The sequence below is a fragment of the Lissotriton helveticus genome, chromosome 2_1, assembly GCF_964261635.1.
Source record: "Lissotriton helveticus chromosome 2_1, aLisHel1.1, whole genome shotgun sequence".
Lineage (NCBI taxonomy): Eukaryota > Metazoa > Chordata > Amphibia > Caudata > Salamandridae > Lissotriton > Lissotriton helveticus.
Genome location: NC_136059.1, coordinates 537,528,798 through 537,546,063, shown reverse-complemented (window position 1 = coordinate 537,546,063; position 17,266 = coordinate 537,528,798).

Below are 17,266 nucleotides of genomic sequence, written 5' to 3'. Positions count from 1 at the left end.
AATGTACTGCCCCCAGTACTGGCCCGAGGTCTGCCATGCACTAATGTACTGCCCCCAGTGCAGGCCTGAGGTCTGCCATGCACTAATGTACTGCCCCCAGTGCTGGCACAATGTCTGCCATACACTAATGTACTGCCCCCAGTGCTGGCACAATGTCTGCCATACACTAATGTACTGACCCCAGTGCACGTCTGAGGTCTACCATGCACTACTGTACTGTCCCCAGTGCAGGCCTGAGGTCTACCATGAGGTAATGTACTATCCCCAGTGCGGGCCTGAGGTCTGCCATGCACTAATGTACTGCCCCCAGTACTGGCCCGAGGTCTGCCATGCACTAATGTACTGCCCCAGTGCTGGCACAATGTCTGCCATGCACTAATGTACTGCCCCCAGTGCACGTCTGAGGTCTACCATGCACTAATGTACTGTTCCCAGTGCAGGCCTGAGGTCTACCATGAGGTAATGTACTGCCCCCAGTGCGGGCCTGAGGTCTGCCATGCACTAATGTACTGCCCCCAGTGCAGGCCTGAGGTCTGCCATGCACTAATGTACTGCCCCCAGTGCAGGCCTGGGGTCTGCCATGCACTAATGTACTGCCCCCAGTGCACGTCTGAGGTCTACCATGCACTAATGTACTGCCTCCAGTGCAGGCCCGAGGTCTACCATGCACTAATGTACTGTTCCCAGTGCAGGCCTGAGGTCTACCATGAGGTAATGTACTGCCCCCAGTGCGGGCCTGAGGTCTGCCATGCACTAATGTACTGCCCCCAGTGCAGGCCTGAGGTCTGCCATGCACTAATGTACTGCCCCCAGTGCAGGCCTGGGGTCTGCCATGCACTAATGTACTGCCCCCAGTGCACGTCTGAGGTCTACCATGCACTAATGTACTGCCTCCAGTGCAGGCCCGAGGTCTGCCATGCACTAATGTACTGCCCCCAGTGCACACCTGAGGTCTACCATGCACTAATGTACTGCCCCGAGTGCAGGCCTGAGGTCTGCCAAGCACTAATGTACTGCCCCCAGTGCAGGCCCGAGGTCTGCCATGCACTGATGTACTGCCCCCAGTGCTGGGCAGAGGTCTGCCATGCACTAATGCACTGCCCTCAGTGCTGGCACAATGTCTGCCATGCACTAATGTACTGCCCCCAGTGCACGCTTGAGGTCTGCCATGCACTAATGCACTGTACCAGTGCAGGCCCGAGGTCTGCCATGCACTAATGTACTGCCCTCAGTGCTGGTCCGAGGTCTGCCATGCGCTAATCTACTGCCCCCAGTGCAGGCCCGAGGTCTGCCATGCACTGATGTACTGCCCCCAGTGCTGGGCAGAGGTCTGCCATGCACTAATGTACTGCCCCCAGTGCAGGCCCGAGGTCTGCCATGCACTGATGTACTGCCCCCAGTGCACGCCTGAGGTCTGGCATGCACTAATGTACTGCCCCTAGTGCACGCCTGAGGTCTGGCATGCACTAATGTACTGCCCCCAGTGCAGGCCCGAGGTCTGCCATGCACTAATGTACTGCCCCCAGTGCTGGAACAATGTCTGCCATGCACTAATATATTGTCCCAGTGCAGGCCGGAGGTTTGCCATGCACTAATGTACTGCCCCCAGTGCACGCCTGAGGTCTGGCATGCACTAATGTACTGCCCCCAGTGCACACCTGCGTTCTGCCATGCACTAATGTACTGCCCTCAGTGCACGCCTGAGTTCTGCCATGCACTAATGTACTGCCCCCAGTGCAGGCCCGAGGTCTGCCATGCACTAATGTACTGCCCCCAGTGCACGCCTGAGGTCTGCCATGCACTAATGTACTGCCCCCAGTGCACGCCAGAGGTCTGCCATGCACTAATGTACTGCCCCCAGTGCAGCCTGAGGTCTGCCATGCACTGATGTACTGCCCCCAGTGCAGGCCGGAGGTCTTCCATGCACTGATGTACTGCCCCCAGTGCAGGCCGGAGGTCTTCCATGCACTGATGTACTGCCCCCAGTGCAGGCCGGAGGTCTTCCATGCACTGATGTACTGCCCCCAGTGCAGGCCGGAGGTCTTCCATGCACTGCAGTACTGTCCCAGTGCTGGCCCGAGGTCTGCCATGCACTAATGAACTGCCCCCAGTGCATGCCTGAGGTCTGCCATGCACTAATGTACTGCCCCCAGTGCACGCCTGAGGTCTGCTATGCACTAATGTACTGCCCCCAGTGCAGGCCGAGGTCTGCCATGCACTAATGTACTGCCCCCAGTGCTGGCACAATGTCTGCCATGCACTAATGTACTGCCCCCAGTGCAGGCCGAGGTCTGCCATGCACTAATGTACTGCCCCCAGTGCTGGCACAATGTCTGCCATGCACTAATGTACTGCCCCCAGTGCAGGCCGGAGGTCTTCAATGCACTGATGTACTGCTCAGTGCAGGCCGGAGGTCTTCAATGCACTGATGAACTGCCCCCAGTGCAGGCCGGAGGTCTTCCATGCACTGATGTACTGTCCCAGTGCTGGCCCGAGGTCTGCCATGCACTAATGAACTGCCCCCAGTGCACGCCTGAGGTCTGCCATGCACTAATGTACTGCCCCCAGTGCACGCATGAGGTCTTCCATGCACTAATGTACTGCCCCCAGTGCAGGCCGAGGTCTGCCATGCACTAATTTACTGCCCCCAGTGCTGGCACAATGTCTGCCATGCACTAATGTACTGCCCCCAGTGCAGGCCGGAGGTCTTCCATGCACTGATGTACTGTCCCAGGGCAGGCGTGAGGTCACCTGCGAACATCGCGTTCACTGCGTCTGGTGTACCCAGTTAAAGGTGCCCTGCTGGGCAGACCGAGGCTGTGTACCTCATGATTTCGAGGTCCCTGAAATCATGAAATGTCATGACAAGCGTTTCTTGCTCTAAAGCTGCCATAGTCAGTGGGTTCGCACAGCCGTCCTGTAATCCGGTTTGCTGCAGCACTGCCCTGAAGCTGCTGAAAGGAGACCATGCTTTTTAAAATGTCCTCTATTCATTAAAGGAGATGCACCCACCCTGCTGCTTCCTACTGAGGCGGCCTTTGTGAATGTGATGATGGTCAGCTTCTAAGGATGCCCCCCTGCCTCGAGACATCGTGTTAAAGAGGGCTGATCCAGGGACAAAGGGTGCTGGGGTCACCGACAGCAAGACCCCTAAAGGTGGTAGTGTTGCACACTTAGTCACACAAGGTCAACAACAACCCCCGCCCCATAACATACCCATCATCCCGCAAATAACACACAGACACCAGTGTTAGATTGGGAAAAGTTGCTGCAGGTTTATTACATACAACATTATGTAATCACGGTGGGTTATCTTATGGGCGATCCAAGGGCAGGCCGCATTCTCGCCACCTGCCCGCCTGATGAGCCAATGGGCACGGTGGCGAACCACCCATCTGCTGCGCCATTATGGTAATAACTCTACTCACGCCCCTTGCGGGGCGTATCTAGGCAAACCCCCGGTTGCACAGGCACACAACCGCCCGAAGGACTACTGGGGCGCCGACTCGGGTTCCCGGACCTCCCATGAGGTTCCATGTTAGGCTCTGGCACCCCTATGTGCCCGCTGAAGTACAGTGCTGCACCTCTCTGCTTCCGGATCGCCCTGTAACTCCGCCTGCAACGAAAAAGAACACATTAAAGTCCCCCCGGTACTCCCCCCTTAGCTGACACTCAGGGTAAGAGGTAGGGTGGGAAAAGAGTGTCCCGTGACCCGACGCGCGGCGTCCGTAGCGGCAAAGAGGCTAGTAAAATGGCGAGGGGAGGTTATATACCCCTCGCCCTGCTTGCCGCCCCGGACGCGCGTCACTGGCCCGCCCACCCTCCAGCCAGGCACCACCTGCCCGGAGAGGAGTGGTACCAGAGTAGGGGGGGCAGGAGAAGCCCTCTGGGACTACGAGCCCGCCCTCCTGATGGTCACAGGGTGGCCTCGGGCAGCCGCATAGTCACATCAGGTCAACAACAACCCCCGCCCCATAACATACCCAACATCCCGCAAATAACACACAGACACCAGTGTTAGATTGAGAAAAGTTGCTGCAGGTTTATTACATACAACATTATGTGATCACGGTGGGTTATCTTACGGGCGATCCAAGGGCAGGCCGCATTCTCGCCACCTGCCCGCCTGATGAGCCAATGGGCACGGTGGTGAACCACCCATCTGCTGCGCCATTATGGTAATAACTCTACTCACGCCCCTTGCGGGACGTATCTAGGCAAACCCCCGGTTGCACAGGCACACCACCGCCCGAAGGACTACAGGGGCGCCGACTCGGGTTCCCGGACCTCTCATGAGGTTCCAGGTTAGGCTCTGGCACCCCTATGTGCCCGCTGAAGTACAGTGCTGCACCTCTCTGCTTCCAGATCGCCCTGTAATTCTGCCACAGCCCGGGCGGCGGCCCCCGCTGCCACCCGGGCCCCCCACCACTCGCTCCTATATTACCTGCAACTTTTGCTCTGAAGTGCCTCTTTCAAGTCCAGGAGGAACAAGTCCAAGCCAACCGGTGTGAGGTGGACCCCATCCGCCTCAAAATAACCCTTGATCTTGTCCTGAATCATTTCTTGCCTTATGAAACCCATACCCCTCTGTTGGGTGAATCTTCTCATAGCGCTATTGATTCTTCTCCTAGACCTATCTATCGCTTTACCAGACAAAGCGCCCCGCCAAACTCTGCGTGGCACAATATCTGACCACCAGACTTCGCACTCTCCCACTAAACTGCAGATTACCCCTAGGTCCGTTTTCATCTTCTGCAAGAGTGCAGACCTCCCTAGGTTTGTGTGGTCATTACCCCCTAAGTGTATGACCAAGTGTTGAGGCGGAGGCCCTACTGCAGATAGCGCTTCCAGGGAAACCCAACCAAACACACTCCGTGTCGGTGAAGCCCTGCGTCCAGTTCCTGATTGCTGCCCACCGACCCAACCTGGAGACGGTAGAATGCCCTAAGACCCACACTCTTGACCCTGTCAAAAGAAAAGACACAAATCACTCCTTTATATTTATTGAATTTAACCGCATGCGCGCTGCGGCGATTTTCGCGCTGGGCTTTTTTCAAAAAGCCGCGTTACATGACGAGCTCAGCTCGTCATCAGCGTGCGAGCGGCGCAACTGATGACGAGCTGAGCTCGTCATCAGCGCCGAAGGGGTTAAAGGATGTACACATGATTGATTACTTGATATTATTGACTTATTGTTAGCACAACACACTAAAACACTGCACACCAATATTTACACTGAATTGAACAGGGTTGGGGCACAGCAAGCCACTCATGGGCGGATGTACCACTTGTAGCACCGTGACTCGCAGCGTCCCACTTTCTGAACACTTTCCGGCTGCATGCCTGCCTTGAAGGCCGCAGTCGCTGCCCCTATTCTGAAAGAGTGGCTGGAAAACTTCTTCCCATGTCCCAACAGTCCAGCTCTGCCGAGGCATGCTAACATGATTTTGTCCATTTGATACTTAGTGAGTGGGCTTAGATCTGCATGTATCAGGAGGTAACCCTGTGTCACTGGACGCTGGGCGAGATAGGCCTGAAGGACTGACACCGGACAATATCTATGGTCCCTGAGAGGGGCCAGCACAATAACAGCCCCTCTACCAGTTTGGTCAGTCTTAGACTGCCTGAGTGTGATGGACAAACCCTTGTCTATGCTAACGTCTGCCACCCCTAGGGCGTCCCCAGAGTTGTCGTCCTGGAGCGCGCCACTAACTCGCTGCTCCGGAAGGCTCCAAAGAAGGCTAGGCAGAAGGCCGCCGCAAACAGGGACGCCTCGAACTGTGAGTCTGCTACTGCCTGCAGAACATCTAGCATGGATTGTAACGTGGGAAAGTCAATGGGTGACCTATTGTCGGGAACCCTCGGTTCGTCCCTAGCCCAGTCCGTCAGCGCTGCCCTTATCACAAAAGACTTAACAGGATCCCTAGCCCCTCTCAATCTAGCATCATGGCTGATAGCCGCCAGTTGGCCGCAGACCCAGGAATTACATTTTCCCTGCTTCTTAGCCCAAACAACAAAGGCTTGCACTCTGTCCTCAAGAGTCAAGGCTGCCAGGCCCATCTCCTCAACAGCTTTGTGGAAATGTGCCAGGTGACTCCCATAGCGCTTTCTCGTACCTGGGGCCAGAGACCTCTCCCCTAAAGCTCTTAACTCCTGCTCCACTCCAAGATGCGCCAAAGTGCTGGTGGGAAGGGGGTCATCTCTGCTCTCGTCCGCGGGCACGCCGCCCGGAAACGGTCCCACTGGAAACGAGAAAGAGCGTCAGCTGCTACATTCTTGACCCCCGCAATGTGCCTAGCCCTAAATTCAATGTTGCAGCGCAGGCTCCTACTGGCTAGCTCCCTCAGAAGGCAAAGGACCAAAGGGCAGCTGGCTGTTTGCCCGTTGATGGCCTGGACGACCGCCATGTTGTCTGACCAAAAAAGGACCTTTCTATCCGACAGGGGGCCCGGCCAGAGGTGTAGAGCTATGACAATGGGGAAGAGTTCAAGGACTGTGATGTTGGAAGTAATGCTGCGCTTGCGCCAGGTGTTGGGCCACTCCTGTGCGCACGAGCATTCGCCCAGGATTGCACCAAATCCATCCCTTCCTGATGCGTCCGTAAACATGCTGATTTCAGGGCTGTCTACCCACCGGGGCCTCCAGATAACCGTCCCATTGAAATCAGACAAGAATTCTGCCCACATTACCAAGTCTTTCTTCAAGCCAGCCGACAACTTCACAAAATGATGGCGCTTTAACACCTTGGCAGTGGCCCTGGCTAATCTTCTAGCCACCACTCGGCCCACTGGGATGACCCTAGCCGCAAAATTGAGCTTGCCCAGGAGGCTCTGGATGACCCCCAGAGGCGCTTTGTCCTTTCCTAGCAGAACCTGGATGTCCCGTTTCAAGTCCTGCACCTTCCCAGCAGGGAGTCTCAACACGCCCCCTTAACCGTGTCTAACTCGATGCCCAGAAATGTGACAACCTGTGCCGGGCCCTCAGTCTTGCCAGGTGCCAAAGGCACTCCCAGGTGTCTAGCCAGGTCCGTGAAGCATTGCAATCCCTCACTGCATTCCTGCGTACCCTCCCTTCCAATGAATAGGAAATCATCTAGGTAGTGGGACACTGCTGTGATGCCATATTTCACAGAGAGTGCCCATTGCAGGAAGGAGCTGAAAGCCTCGAAGAAGGCGCACGAGACCGCGCAGCCCATGAGCATGCATTTGTCGAAGAAGAACTCCCCTCTCCACTTGAAGCCCAATAGGTGCTGGCTCTCAAGGTGTACCGGCAAAAGTCTGAAAGCTGCCTCTATGTCTGCCTTCGCCAGCCATGCCCCTTTCCCTGCTCTCCTAACCAGGTCAATAGCCATGTCTAACGAAAAAAATAGTAAATGTAAATTGATACTTGTATAGCACACTACTCACCCGCAAGGGTCTCAAGGCGCTTGTACGAATACCGCTGTGGAACCCATCCTGGCTTTCCCTGTGAGGTGTTCACTCCTGGGCACCCCCAAGGTGGAGGCCAGGCATCCTTAGCGTTGTGGGGGCCGTTGTGGAGAAACCACTTGGATGCTAAGGCACCTCATGAATTTTAATGTAATTTCCATTGAAGTGAATGGCAACTCCATGACGAGCTGAGCTTGTCATGAGCGTCGAAGGGGTTAAGCAAGCTATTACCCAGAGTTGCAGAGTGGGACTCCATGATTGGACTAGGCACCGAGGCGAGAATTATCAGGTCCGTGGAATTTTGAGCCCAAGACCCGCCGAGGCGGGGAATTGAACCCTGGTCCCGGGCTAGACCTCTGCATCAGGGTCTGCCGCTCTAACCATTGAGCCACACTTCTCCACGAACAGTAAGAACAGTAAGAAACAGAGCAAGCACCCTCAGCTAACCAAGCATTCACTGAATTGCCTTCGGGGAAGGAGAGGTTATGAATCAGTCTAAAGGACACCGGCTCCTTTTTGGGCACCACACCCAGCGGGGATACCACAAAGTCCGGGAGGGGAGGGGTTCGGAACGGACCAGCTACTCTCCCCAAGGCCAGTTCCTTTCGTATCTTCTCACCCACCACTTCCGGGAGGTCCCTAACTGACTTCAAGTTCTCCGCATCCCTGCTGACCATAGGACCCAGGTAAGGTATTTTGAAGCCTTCATGAAAGCCTTCTGCCAGGATGGCCCTGTCCTTCCCATTGGGATAGCACCTCAGTAGGGGCAAAAGGTTGTGTATGATAATGGGGGACGGACCTTTGGATTGGAAGGAAACTTCAACAACTGGAGCCGCTGCATGCAAGGTGGTGGCCTGGGCGGGAAGGAACGAAGGAGGTAGGGGAGGCGAGGAAGGACGGGATAGGAGTGGCCAGGCAATGGAAGGGATGTTACTTGTCTTTACTGGCGGGGCCTGCTGCAGAATCGCGCTTGTCGCCTGCCAAAGCGGGGTGGGAACCACTGCATTTGCTGCAGGAGTGTGCAAATCTGCAGGCCTTACCCCACGTGCAGTTTCCTCCGTTGAACAACCTGCAGGTCGCTGAGGAACCCTTCTTGTTTGCCTGTCTGTGAAAACTCCCTCCACCAAGCCCCCCCCGAAAGGACTGCCTGAATTGCCCTTTTCTCTCTGAATTCTGGCCCTTGCTTGCCTCCACCTTCTTCTCCTGCGAGCTACCCTTGCCCCCAGCATCTGTCCTACCTTTACCCATGTGCTGCATCCAGAGCCTCACTTCCATTTGGTCCCAGTCTAACTCAGGACAAACAGCCATTTTCTTCCTGAACTCACAGTCATATCTGTACCAACCCATGCCTGCGGTCGATTCCGCCTCCTCAGTTATGACACTCGCATACTGGAAAAGACCCTGTGCCTGCTCGGGGAAACGTTCAGTAATGACTGCCGCTAAAATAGAAAAGGCCTGTCTGCAGTTCTTGATCGATTTTTCCGGCCATGCCTGAAAGCGAACCTTCTTATCCTCCTCCTTGCGCCCCATTTTCCTGATGTCCACCCGCTCCGCCCCCAGCATGAGGAGCGAGAAAATGTCAATGAACTCCCTACGCCAGATGCCTTCCTTGGCAGCCAGCAGCACCTGCCATGCCAGGGAGCATTTGCCCAACAGCAAGGGTGCCATGGTCATTAGCGCCGTCGGGGCGGGGGGTGTTGGGCTGAGGGGGGAAGCGAGCGCAACAGGGTGCGCGGGCAACGCTGAGGCGGCTGGGGGGGCAAGGGTCAGAGCTGAGGCAGGGGGCATGGTTGGCACAAGACCGGCCTGGGCGCTAAAAATCGCCGGTGGAGCGGTGGCAGAGGGGGTAATGCTTGAAGCGCTGCTGGTGCTAGCCCCTGCCTGGTCCGAGAGCCCACCCCACACTTGTGTCACCAATGCATCAATTGAGGCCAAGGGGGCTGGCGCTGGTGCCACAGACCCAGCCCCGGGAGACCCCGCAGCTGCTCCCACCGGCAGGGTGGAAGCCCGTAAGCCCGCTCTGACCTCTGACATGAAATCCGTAAGGGCGTTCGTGAGCTTACCCAGATCCTCCCGAGTGGCAAAGTCCGCAGGAGGAGCAACTGCCGGCGGGAGTTGGAGTGCCTGGCCGCTGCTGGAGGGGAAGCGGGCGCGTGGACGATTACGTTCCTGCTTAGCTTGGGAGCACAGCTTTTGGGGACCGGGTCCGCGGGAAAGTCCTTCACTGTAGTTTTTTTAGCCTCTTGGACCTAGTGGGCCCAGCCTCCTCTATTAACTCCTGCTCAGGTTCTGGAGGCGATGGGCCGACCTCAGAAACCCTGGGATTGTTGGCATTCAAAAGCCCACTTGCCCAAGCAACCCCATTAGTCTTTATCAACTCCAAAACTGCTTTCAGCTGTGCATCCTGCGAAGGTCCTATCCCGGAGTCATCGACTTGTGACGTCTGAGAGAAGAGCGGGGGGGGATCCCTGGCTGGCCATGCTGAAATTGGGACGCTTTCCCTGTAAAAGAAAGTGACTGTGAGCTAACAATAAACCGGGTGTAGCCAGAGACGCACCAAAACGCGACCCCGCCCCAGCCAGCTCTTGCTGAACTGGGGGGGCAAGGTAGGGCCAAGAACCTTGCTGTGCGAAAGAGCAGGAGCATTGAACCTAGGTCATGACTAGGTGGGAATGATTCAGATGCTCATACCGACTCCACCCCCTTCATCAACCCCCTTTAATACTATTGCTGGCGACCCTCCTGTTGACCTCGTATCACCTTGAGGTCACATATATACCTCTGAGTATAGGTCCTGGTGCCCGGGGAGGGAGGGGCGATAGTGCAATACGAAACGATGTGGGCGCGAATCCGTCTGAAAAGTAAAAGAATGCGAAGAAAATGTCCCCGGGGATGCCCAGAGACCAAAACCTTGTGGTTGAACATCAACACGCACCCACCCCTAAGACATGTGGCTGACGCCAGCCGGTGTATACAACAGTTGCACAATAACAAGGGCAATGCAAACTGCCTAGTATAGGCTCGCACACTGGCCCCATACCTGAGCACTAATGAAAGCAGAATAGACAGGAATACACGGAGCATAGACCCTTATGGCAGAAGGACGGGAGTGAGGCCACCCCTCTAGGTGATGGCCAGCTCACCCCGCAAGAGCTACACCCGAAAGGCGCAACATTGCCACCCGCATCCCCTTGTACATACCTCCAGGAGGTTCCTGATGCTGTAAGGGGGGGCCTCAAAGGCGTGAGTGAATAGAATGGGCACCACGTTGGTCTGAAAAGTAAATTAACGCATGAGAAAACCAAAACAAGCTAGAATACCGGGGCCCTGATGCCCGACGATCCGGCAAGCCACGCAACCTCACGATCCAACTGACTGTCCATTAATAAACAGAGATTGCACATGTGCTACGAGTCTAGCCAGTGCGCGGCCCACCCAACTGAAGTGGGGACCATCCGGCGCAACATTGCCACCCGCAGCCCCTATACAAACCTCTAGACTATGGTTCCCGATGCTGGAAAGGAACCCCAGATGCGCGAGCAAAAGAGCGGGCACAACGTCGATCTGTAAAGCAAAATAATGCATGAGAAAGCACATACCAGCTAGTATACCGAAGGCCCAGGTGAGCCACTCCGCATCACGACACAACTGAATGTTCAGGAGAACCAAGACTGCCTATGCGCTGCGAGGCAGACCCGATTATGGCCCGCGTGGGACTACCGGTCTCGTCAGACAGGACACAATACAAGTGAAGCATAACACATGAAAGTGACAACACCAATTAATGCGATTCAGTGTTCATGCTGCTGCCCCCGTCGAAATGTAATACCCTCCACCTACTTACGGGTCCAAAGACTCCGTTAATTGCAGTCAGCGCCGAGGACCACGCCGCCTCCACCTTCGCCGCAGCAGATTTTGTACGTGGAAGGGGTGGCGGCGGAGAAGGAGCGGGGCACAGGCGGACGACCAGCGTAGTACAGTACAGCAGAGCCCAGGGCCGTTCCGCGAGGCGGAGTATACCACCAGCCGCCGAAGCTCAATCGAGCTGCACAGGCCTCAAATGGCGGGCCCCGGCATGCGCCCCTGCCAGGAAGAGCCGCACGTGGAGCCAAGCCCCGGCTCGAAGAGGCAGGCCTGTCGTGCCCTCTCACTGGAAGCGCTGACCCCCAATGTGGTAAAAGGCAGCCGCTCCAGAAAGAGCTGACACCGGGCGAGCCATACAGGCGTTCTGCAGGGCATGCGGGCATTACGTGCTCCGGCAGGGGGAGCGCCCGCCCACAGCCAGTTCCAGGGGGGAGGGCCCAAGGGGGTGCCATAGTGCTCGAACCTGCATAATGGCTGGTCGCCCAACACAAGAAACCTGCAGAGCATGCGCCGATCACATAACACCATAGCATGGCAGCATAACAACCTGAAACCGATACGCGCCCTGCGTGAACCTCTGCCCCCGCAAGGCCCAACCACGAGGAGGCACTGCCGCCGCCACAATTGGGACAAAACAGCGGCGCCCCCCCGCGACAGACCCCACGGGCAAGACAGGTCCACCAGCACGTGGGACTGGATCGACAGGGGAACCAGCTACTCAGTGCCCATTCGCCGTCCAAGGCCCCTCCCGCCTATCCCGGCAGGGAGAGAACCGTGGACAGCCGACCGTAATGGATGCGGGGTGGTCCGACGCATGCTCCTCTGAGCCGGGCAAACCCCCACAACGCACGGATAGCGGTGCCAGCGGACCTCAGTGTGCTAACGTTGTCCGTTCAGCCTGGCCTACGGGGACGGGTAGACTGGAGCCTTAAACCTTAGACAGCTCGGCCACTTTAATCTCGAGTTGGATTAAACACCCACTACCCGCCCCACAATGGGACACAAACTTGTACTCTCAATGCAAGGGAAGCGGGCCGAAAGCCTCTAGGAGGGACACAGGGCCCGAGCAACAAGAGGGCCGACTCAGCCTGATCGGCCACCGCAAGCACGACCACGAGGTCGGCTGCGGCGACACACGCAAACGCTCCAACCCACGCCTCCACAGCGGCCTGTCGATAAGCGAGTCGCCGAGCCCTGCTCAACCTCTGCGAAGAGGGAGTAGGCGGAGGGGGAACCGGCCGAAAGGCCTGCACTCACCGCAGCAAAAGAGTGTCCAAAAGAGTGTCCCATGACCCGACGCGCGGCGTCCGGCGCGGCAAAGACGCTAGCTAAATGGCGAGGGGAGGTTATATACCCCTCGCCTTGCTTGCCGCCCCGGACGCGCGTCACTGACCCGCCCACCCTCCAGCCGGGCACCACCTGCCCGGGGAGGAGTGGTACCAGAGATGGGGGGGCGGGGGAAGCCCTCTGGGATTACGAGCCCGCCCTCCTGATGGCCACAGGGTGGCCTCGGACAGCCGCAGAGCAAAGAACACGTTAGGGGAAAGAATTACTGATACCCTGATATACCAAGTGCTCAGAGTGTCTGGACCAGGCTTCTCCAATGAGTAGCTCTCCAGCTTCCTGTAAGCAGCTCTCCTATGTGCAGCCCACTATACTAAATCAGAAGCTTTTGCTTTAATACATTAAAATATGCATACCAAAACTGAAAAGGGTGCATTCAAGATGGGATAGGTGATGTTTCGAGAAACATGGTTAAACTTTCAAAGTATATTTAAAGATGAAATTTGAGTTATAAATCATGTTGCTCATGGGATGCCTATAACTCTTATTATAATCTTAGTGCCAGGGCATTGCAGCTAGAGCTGGTATGAATTACCAATGTAGAGGCATTCGAGTGTGATAAAACCTCTTTTGCATTACTGCTGGCAACCCGGCCCGATGCAAAGACTGTTGAGAGTCTTACAAGGGGGGGCTCTAATAAAATCTTGTCTGATGTGGTCATTATACAACGCAAATGATATTAGTAGCTCAGCATAATTTTCACTGAATATTAGTAGCTCTTAATACAGAAAAGTTTGGAGACTCATCGCCTAGAAACTCATGACAGTGCCCTGGAAAAAAGAGAATACGCTAACAGTTTCCCAATGGATACAGGGATTGTGTCAAGCCCTCGCTATCGAAACGCTCACACATGATACACAGTAGATGAGTAAGGGCCATATGTATCAAGGCCAAATGGGTTCGCAAACGTTTCACAAAATGGTATGTATGAAAGAATTTGGGTGCAAAATAAGGAATCGCTAAATTTGCCATTCCTTATTTTGCGGTTGCATTTACGGAATCTTAAATTTTGCGATTCTTTAAATGCAATGTATTAAGCAAAAAAAAAATCCAAAATGCCCTTAAGGAATCGCAAATTACCACCAATTTCTAGTTGGTGGTAAGTTGCGATTTCCTTGAAAAATGCACATTTCAGCATTTTTCAAACTGCCATGTGACGCACATACATGCCCTTAGGGCATGTATGTGCACCACATGTGCACCCATGCTTATTTCAGGGGTGCAACAGGGTGTCCTTTGGACACCCCTGCATCCTTGAAATTATTCTCAATTTGCGATTTGCAAATTGCGAATCGCAAATTGAGAAAAAATTCCCATTCCTTCCTATGGGCCTCCTGGCCCACAGAAATGACTGGGAAAGTATACCTCAATTGCGAATTCGCAATTAAGGAATATCAAGAAATCGCAAAAAAATTGTGTTTTTCTTGACACATACCATTTTGCGATTCTGAAATAGCGATTTCTTAAAAATCGCTATTACAGAATCGCAAATTGGTTCCTTGATACATATGGCCCTAAGTGCTTTATTAAACTTTGTCATCCGCTGATCAACCACACGAGGCTGGTAGCGCAGCTCACAGGTTCCTGGCTGAATGCAGGCGCTAGAGCGCCTCGATTGAGTGAAGAGTAGGCCAAGAAAACACATCCATAGGGGTGGGAGTGTTGCCCGGGAGGGGTGGGGCACGTTAATGAAGCACCGACTCACATGCGACTGCTTTGATATGGGGAAAAGTGTCACGAATACTTTGATGATGACCAAACATCTTAAAACGCTATGTAAATGAAACATGTTAAGTATGATTTGCTACTGAGCTTATTGTTCAAAATAATAAAACGCTTATACAACAAAAAAATAAAAAATAAAACACACAACTGCATAAACGTGATGGCTATATGCCTGCAATAAAAATTTAACAAAATAAAAAAAACGCTGCATATCATTTTAAATGAACAGTACAGATGCTTCCAAGTAGGCAGGAGTACCAAGAACAGGTATACAACCCCCTTTTACCTTACAAAGTATATCCCAGGAAATATGCCTCTTATTGTTGCATAAAGTACAATGAAAGTTAAAGATAAAGACATTGGCAAAATCAAGTATTCATCCGCTAGCCCCGGCATTGAAGTACACTATGTTTCAAGCAGATGGAAAATGGCTAAAGTGCGATGACTGATTGCCCCATGCTATGCGCTGTGGTGGGTAGAAGCAAAATGTCAATGACACTTGGACTGACCAATGGATGAAGAGGTCTGACCAAAAACCTTCTATCTATCCCTGAGCCAGACCTAAAAAAAGAGATACAGGATAAGTTATTGCATGTAAATGAAAGAACATTTTAAAACAGTGGGCTCATTTAAGATATAATATTTCAACTTCCAGATCTTATATAAGAGGCTATTAACCGAACTCTGACTGATGTCGAAAAATATGGATTAAGGATTAAACCTATCCCGAGAGATAACTCCGTATCCAGGGTTAAACTGGGGGGGGGGCAAGACCTGCAAAGCAGGTAGTGGTGTGGGGGAACGGACCAGGTTGCTTCTTTTTTCGGTTGATTCAAATACAAACCTTATTTGGATAATTTTACAATAGACACCTTAGAAACCTGCAAGTGTTGCTAATGCAGATATTATTGCACCTTTGAAAGGTGGCGTCCTTCACGTCTAGGCCCTTAACTACATGTGGTTTAATCTATGTGTGCCCCCACAGTCTGGGGTTTAAACTACTTGTGCCTTCACAGTCTGTGGTTTAAGTGGAGAAGTGTGGCTCATTGGTTAGAAGCGGCAGACCCTGAAGCAGAGGTCTGGCCCGGGACCAGGGTTCAATTCCCGACGCGGCAGGGTCTTGGGCTCAATGCCCGCGGACTCGATAATTATCGCCTCGGTGCCTACTCTAATCATGGGTCCCACTCTGCAACTCTGGGCAATAGCTTGCTTAATCTCCACAATGGCCCCAACAGCGCTGGGATGCCTGGCTTAACCTTGGGGTGAGATGAAAAAACTACCGTAGATTAGGGGTCTGTGGGGAGATTTAAGACCACTAAGTGTGCGTACCACACAAAATTGCACAACTGTGGTCAAGGTCATGTGTATATGATAAATGTGCTAGGTAACTTCTCTCATCACCAATGTGATGCTACACACCTAACTGGGGGAGACATCCCTTAAGGATAAGAACCCTCACTCACCCGAGGGTGACATGCTTCATCATATGGGTCCCCCTTACCAGTGTTGAAATCCTGGTCAACACTGGGAGCTACTACTCCGGGATCTTAAGGGAGGAGCTCAGAGATGTTTTATTGGGCAAAGGGATAGTAATCCCATATGTGAGCAAGTAGGTGTGGTGAGGATAGCAGCGCTGTGTCAGAAAGGTAAGTGAATATTAAAACTATCTAAGGGGATACACTGAACTACTTTATTGATGTGTTCCACTTGACAGGATTAAAAAGTAACAGCACAGTGGTATAGAGGTAGAACCACTGTCACTAGGTGGTCAACATGTTTCAGCCTCTTGATCCAAAGGTATCATCGGCTTTCTTCAGGACCAGTTGGAAAAATATGTGATACTGCTGCTGCCAGTAATATGTGACAAAGAATGAAATAAATTGAAATTATATATACTCCACCGGTATTCCTGTCTTTTTTAGATGATCAGGTCATACCCAGGTATCTGCAAGGTAAGTAGCAAAGCACAAAGAAACAAAAGAAAGAAAACCTATACACATTTATTCAGGATTACACATGTACCATAGATAATGTATCATTAATTTAATGGTGTATTGACAATTCTGGGTATTACACTCATAAGGACTTACCCTCATTAGTAGGAAATCCTGCCTCACCTCTACCTGGCAAGCTGCTCTGGGAGGAGGCCCGCGCTATGGGGAAGAATTAATAGATATTCATGTATCTATGTAATTGCTGCAAAGCAAAGGTGTCCAAACTAGTACACCAAACATTTTCCAAAACTAGGCTCAACCATAAAAAAGGGTGTTCAAAACACTCAAGAGGGTATTGTGCACTGACCCATAAAATAAAGATTACTAAAGGAGAAGAAGGTACTGAAAGGATAAACCCCCAAGTTACTAAGGAATAACCTATACCCTCAGTTTCAGCTCCTAGTATAAGTAACACGGTAGTATTTGCCCTGGAGTCTTACCTGTCCGTCGGTACCTCGTTGCTCTGGTAGAGCTAGCCCCGGGAGGTACCGATCGGCAGGAAGACTCCCTGTTTATGTAGCGTGTATGTAATTGCCCACAGCTGTAACGGCGGGGTCCTGATAACTAGTAGGCGTCTAATTTGATCGCCAGTGTTCATTGTGCGCATGCGTTAGAAAGATATGTCGAAGTGCTGCGCATGCGCATTGGCGTAACGTCGAAGTAAACTTCATAATGGTTAACGCGCTTGCGTCTAAGAACTAGTGTCTGGGTCCCGCGCATGTGCCTGAATGAACCCTAAAGCCAGGTTACCTTGGGGTGCCCTGGAGGGGGCATCTCACAGGGAAAGCCAGGATGGGTTCCACAGCGCCAGGATGCCCCGAGATGGGGCGGCAGTGCGCTTTACAAGTATACACACATTTACATTTACAAACTATATGTGCCCTCATAGTCTGTGGTTTAAAGTACATTTGC